Below are 6,797 nucleotides of genomic sequence, written 5' to 3' on the forward strand. Positions count from 1 at the left end.
TTTGATCGTTTTCACTGTCTTGTTCGGCTGAGTTCTCGAACAGTGTTTGTTACGACGAAAAAAATACTGTTCATGGACTACCTGCCAGGCCTTATCATATGTTTTTCAAGAGAGGATTAACCCCTCTGCTGTTTTCTTTTTATCCTTAAAGCTTTTTAAAATCAAAGTGAACAATTCATGAATTGTCTAAACGCTCGCCCTTTGCATTTGTCAGTTCGAACAGTGTACAGTTTGTTTGTGACGACTTTGTAATTCCCCAATATCAGACAAGGGAAAAATGTGGCTGATTATTTCCGTGAGCAATATATTGATGAGTCAATTACTTTTGTTTTGATGGATTTTCTGTGCTTATTGTTTTTTTAAATTCCTCAAGAAGGCCAGAGGTCAAAAGGAAATACAATGCCAAACCGCGAACAAATTTTAAAGTGACTCAAAAGAAAAGCCAGTTACTGAAAGGGGTATCGTGACCGGCGATCGTGTATGACGTCTTCTGCACGTCCTTGTATAACAGGAGATTGATGACCGCTCTTGTGCAAATATCAAGACGCAAAAAATGTCAAGAATACCAAAAATTTGTAGCTTATGACACTGACACACGCTTTTACCCTTATTTGTTTTTGACTGGATTTTATGACTGAATCAGTTTTGATTCCGGAGCTAAATTAAATCTAAGTTAGTGCAAATTGGTTGATCAACAAAAGAAAAATTGCAAATTGCAAATTGATCAACGGAAATCTGAAGATTAAAGGAGTCCCTACTTAACAGTTTAAAGATTTCTTCCGGTTTGATTGTTCTCAAACTTGGTTTTAACCGTCACAAGAGCAAGCGTAAGTCAGAGTATTCCGGATCCAACGTAAACCGTGGACGGCAGTTTATCAATGCAGGAAGAAATGAACTGTTCATTGAGATCGTAGTTTGGCGTCGCTCATGAAGCCTAGCTTAAACTTTCATAAACGGTCTTCGTATGTGACAAATTTAAAATTAAAGAGGACCTCTCAACGCTGCCATGAATTTCGTGGCTTCTCTTTGGTTCCCCTTCAAGAATGGAGTCCTCACACCACTAAGGTCTAGACGCCATTCAAAGACCAGAACTGAAATCAGGCATAATATGTAACGGAAATCAATTGGGAAGAATTTGGCTTACACCGATATTTCGAAAAAACTATTCTACTGTGTCAGAGCAGGAATTCTGGGCAGTCCTAAGGATCATTTACTCTTTCTTTCCTTATTAAATCTCTCTGTCAGGTATTTTTGGTACTTTTTGCTGCGTATAGTTGTGATGAATGACTCTCTCTTGGATGAGTAAAGGTAAAGAATATAATTGAAAGAAATTGGAAATTAAACGCTGAAATGTCATATGGCTGTTCTGTCACTTCAACAAAGAGTTTTATTGTCCAGTCATTAAAAATTAGAGCGCTGCAGCCATGCACGTCGATGTTGTTTGCGGAAGTAGTAAACACAGTCGTAAAAGAAGAAAACTTCGGTGCTTGTTTGATTTCGTGGAAAAGTTTGGAAAGTTTTGCCCGGAAAATACTTCGATTATTAACTCGAATGAACACGCAAGAAATAGTCACGATCGTATGATCGTGAGCTGTGACGTATTGCGGATATGATTTAAACTGTGATGAAACATAATCCGAAGTTTAGATTAAGGAAAAATCTTCAGATTCTTAACTACAGAATTACGGACAAATGAACTTTTCATAAGGGATCGACACATTGACACATTGCGCTTCTGGCTAAATTTGGTTTCAACCCAAGTTTTTGTGTAAGGTACGACGCTTGTCGTGGTTTTTTCCTCACTCGACCGCAGTGTCCCTGAAGTTAAGGCTGAGACGCAAAGATTAAAAATCTAGAGTACGTCACCAGCATTTCGGATTTTATTTTTTTAAACTCTTTTCACGGTTGGCGTCTGTTAAGTTCATGTTTTTCAAAATAATATGTAGTACTCTAAAGCAATTTGCACTATACCGTGCCGCACAGTTTACCCAGGCTCACTGTTTGCGTCACGTACGGGTTTCATACTGAATATCTAGAACATATGGGTCGAAGTTTACGTCTGGACATTTGCTAGAAACTGAAAGGAAATAAAAATCGATGAAACTTACCATGTGGCGAGTTGTTGTTGTCCTTAATATGCTCACGACGCTTCGAGAAAAACAGACTGCGTCATCTTTCCTACATAGTATGCACGTTATATACTTCTTTTCACACCGGGCGAAAAAAGCCAGATCTACTTCTCTTGATAGTCCGTGCTAATAAAACTAGTGGATTGCATGATTTTGAACACTTGGCTCGTGGTTTATGCAGCACAGGGAATATTTTTTATATTTAAAAACGAACGTTCGCAAAATGTATTGAACAAACTTAAAACGTAAACTTAAAGTAAACTCCTCTTTGCAAAATATTCCCACGAAATTAATCACTAACAGGTCTAAGGCAATTAATGAAAACGTAAATGAGTTCAGTGTCATCAAACACGAATTTATGTTCGTTAATCACAGCAAAACGCAGCTTCGACTTCCACGTTTATCAGTTGTTTTTTTTTTTGCACCCACCTCAATTAAAGTAACGATAAGGGATCAAAACATTTGACATGCAGTTTGAAGAAATCAATATTTGCACAGAGATTTCATTAATTAATTTAGAATTGGAAAAATAGTGACAACAGGAGGACCGGTGTCACTTTCATGCAATAAAAACATGTCCACAGGCATGATAAATCCTTGTTGGCGGAAAACATAGGCTTATAAAAGCCTATAGTTAGGGGGTGTTTACATGAGAAAACTCGCATCGGCGCGAGTCTCATACCGGGATGACTTTTTGATTTTATATCCCGTTTACATGATAACTGGGTCATTTCATATCTCATTATTTGAAGGTACACTTCATGTAAATAAAGTATACGTGTGATTCAAAATCGCAAACACTACGCATGCGCTACCCGATCCAGTCCACCGGCAGACCGATTTCAAACCGAAACGTGTGGTCGTTTCGCGTTTACACGATACTGTTGCAAGATCTCGTACCGGAGTGAAATTCCCGCCCCGGTACAACAACCGGGGTGAACTCACGCCGGGGTGACTCGCGAGGGCATGACATTTTGTGGTGGTATCATGTAAACAAATGTAGAGCCATGAGAGGGAACCGGAGTGAACTCGCCAGCTGCCCAGGCTACAGTCTTAGGTTATTGACTTGTTTGTTGAATCGAAAAATCATAGAATCCTTTTTGCTGTTAATAGTTAGGTCTCTTAAGGTCAGGATCGTTACAGAGTTGACAAAAGCACCAAACTTTGCACAGCGATAGCTTATTGCAGTACCATGAATATTAGAGGGGGTGCCCAATGCAAATATGCCACTGAAGCGTGCTAAACAGAATTGAATTATTGTAAATTTCACCTGCTGGGGTCCCTGTGGTGTTTTGATTGAAAATTGTTATTTAATACCTTAAATCACTCAGAATGCTCTTCTCATGTTGTAAACAACAATTTCACTCGAACATCTGGCATTCCCATCCATTATTAGCTCATTGATTGTATAATTAAGTTGATTATTACTGTGCCCTGAAAGCAAGTCCACAGTCCGCCCACATTTTCATAAGTCATTTCTAAGATGGCCTCGTCTTTGCTTCATAACTTGCAAGTACTCAGCTTCTGGGGTTCTCTTCTCCTTTTCTAATGTATTTCAATCAGAGGAGGCCTTATTGTCTGGCTTAAGCCTTATTTATCAAGTATTACTTGTCATTACATGTCACTTTAAGCTAAAGAAAGTGTATGGGATAGCGATTCACACACAGAATTTCAGAAAAAAAGAAATTGTTAAAGAGTCTGTTGCATCACATATTATCAGGGATTTATGACAGCTGTTCATGAAGAGAAAATAACGAAATGACCGAACCCAAAATGGTTCTTTCCAAAGGAGGTAATTAATTTTTCAGCTTAACAATTTTAACATAGGCCTGGATGCCTTCAGTCTCTCTTTATCTGTTGGACGCACGTGCATGTTTTGACAGAGAAGCAAGCATCGTGGCACAAGTCATATCATTTACAATTCCCGCCGTTTGTCTAAGCTTTACAAAGCAAAAACAAACAAAAAATAATCTGGTCTCATAAACGAAAAAAAGAAACAAGTTAGCCCAAGCTTCAAAAAACAGCACAGTTTATCATGAAGCCTCTACATTTGGTACTGAAGCACTCATGTCCAAAAATAATAACAGCTTATCAAGTCCTAAAAGTGAGACTCAAGTGGTACAAGATTGACTCAAATGATAAATGGTGAATGGTTTAACTGCTGAAACTGTAGAAAGGGGGCCGGGCCAACTCTTAGGGCCTGTTTACATGGAGGAGGGGGACCCCAGGCAAGCATGGTAACCCACTTAGGTGGGGTAACCCGCCTGTCCATATAATCTCTCATTTTAATTTGATCACGTTTACATGATAGGTGGGGTGACCCTTGAAGGTGGGTAGCCCGGTCTTCCACAATAGGTAACCCTCTCAGCTGAGGTCAAATTTTGCCATGTGGACGTTTCAAGGTGAGGTAACCCAGGCTAGTCGGGGTTGGATTCGTGATACATCAAATTCGCGCAAAATTCACTTTGGCGCCGGGTGGCTTCACATAATTATTAAAGGTAGAAAGCCACAACACTGAAGGTTGCAGCAAGAGCAGCAAGTGAGCGTAGACGTGGTTTGCCAGCATTTTTCTTGTTTATGTGCTTAGCGACCATTTAATAATCTTGAGTAAGTGCACCCCAGGATGGCGGGGTTGTAAGATTACACGTAAAGGAGGGTTATTTTTTTTACCCCACCTAAGCAGGTTACCTTACCTACCTGGGGTCCCCCACCTTTATGTTAACAGGCCCTAAGTCTCAGGAACCGTGAAACTGGTAATGAACGGTATACCTAACCCGGGACAAGCTGTAATACTACTTCTATCGTCAACAACGTCAGCATAGCAGCCAAAGGAGCCATTATATCGGTGTAACACCAATATTATGCACCTATCAATTTAATGCCGGCGGGGTGGGAGGCAGGGCATGGGGTGGGGATTTGATTGTCTTTGTTGTCCCTGGGGTGGGGCATTTGACTGATCTTGTTCTCTCGGGGAAAGGGATATTTGAATCTTTCTTCGCCCGACGTGGAGATATTTGACTGCCGAGTTGGACGAAAAAGACTGAGACCGAACATATGTTTCCCGCTTCCACGCTTCACACTTGCGCCATACGGTTTGAAAATATCAGGAAGTCATGGAGGCCAATGAGAACAAGCGAAGGCTGAGTGGATTTCACTGTTTTGTCTTCAAATTTTGTTTGTTTTAGCGTGTTTTTGATCAATTGAACCTCTTAATATACTGTGCTATCAAAGTAAACGGAAGTAAAGAGAAGCCAAGTCGATTTTTGCAAGTACAATTGATTAGTGTATGGCTCATTCGCTACAATCACTGTAAACTTATAAAACTGACTTTCTTTGTACCCTTCACTAAGAACGGTAAATTTAGACTTACAAAATGTGGACTTTCTCCTAAAGGTTTATGTATTCTACGCAGTGTAACACGGGTTATGGTTAAAACGTATAATTGCAGCTGTAACAGGAACAGGTATCTTTGGTGATACAGCAACGTTTATAAAAGATTGCAGAGTTTTATTTGGAGATATTTTTATTGTGTCTTTCGTAGGTTCTGCCTTGGGATTGACAGCAATGTCCAGCCTGGGGTGGGGAAATTTGGTTGCATTTGACTGGAATGATTTGCCCGTGGGCAGGGAATTTGATTGCAAATTTTTGAAAAAAGTCAAATCCCCGCCCTATGCCCAGCCTCCCCCCCGCCGGCATTACATTGATAGGTGCATTACATTGCGGTTGCTTCATGCGTCTCGTTTTGTGATGACTTTCTTTGTGTTCGTTTTTGTCACCATCTCCTAAATTTCAATCATGTTCAAAACACCGCTACTAACAAAATATTTCGTGAAGCTCTTTAGACTGATATTCAGCAATAAAAACAAGGTGTGACCAGGAGCTGATTTCTAGGCTCCTGGTGCGGCAACTAGGCATAAGTGAATGTAAGGTTTTGCGGTATGTAATCTGTCAGAAATCTGTTTGAGTGGTCAAAGTTGGGGCTGATGGGCTTCTTTATCATGACCACTCCATTATTATAATGGACCAGGCCATAATTATTGTTGAACCTTGCTTTTTTTGGTATTTTCTATAATTTTCCACAGCATTATTTTGTGAAAAGTTGGTAACTGAATTGCTCTTGAGGAAGATTTCGTAACCACGGGGTATTTGCCTAATTGCATGAAACAAATTACATTGATTTTCATAAATGATGCATCGTTGGTTGGCTAAAAGAGGCCATGTTCCTGTAACTTTCAGCTCCTCTGAAGTTAGTTTGTTTGTAAATTGTAACGCACTCGACGACCTTCCTTTTTTTGAAAGATCGTATAGACCTACCATTAACACTCTGGTGCGAGGGCTCTGAAGTGAGTGAGCTCCTTACAGGTGTCTAGGCATGCAGGGACCTCATACACTGCTTTGTAAATGCAAATGTGTAAAAACTAAAGAGTGTTAAAAATTCCTGGAGAGGCATGTTTTACAACCTCGTCCCCAGGGCTTAATAAAAAGGTAGAAAAAGGTTAAGCGACCCTATTTTACGTCAATAACTCGTGACAGTAGTAATAACTGATAAACTTGAGGTCGACGGTGCGCTCCTTTTGCTCCTTTTTTTGCTCCGTTTTAAGGGTATTTAAAGCTAGTCAAAGCTACACATAAAGGAGAGAAGTTGAAATAAGGACGTTTTGACACCGG

Source organism: Porites lutea, chromosome 11 (genome assembly GCF_958299795.1).
Source record: "Porites lutea chromosome 11, jaPorLute2.1, whole genome shotgun sequence".
Classification (NCBI taxonomy): Eukaryota; Metazoa; Cnidaria; class Anthozoa; order Scleractinia; family Poritidae; genus Porites; species Porites lutea.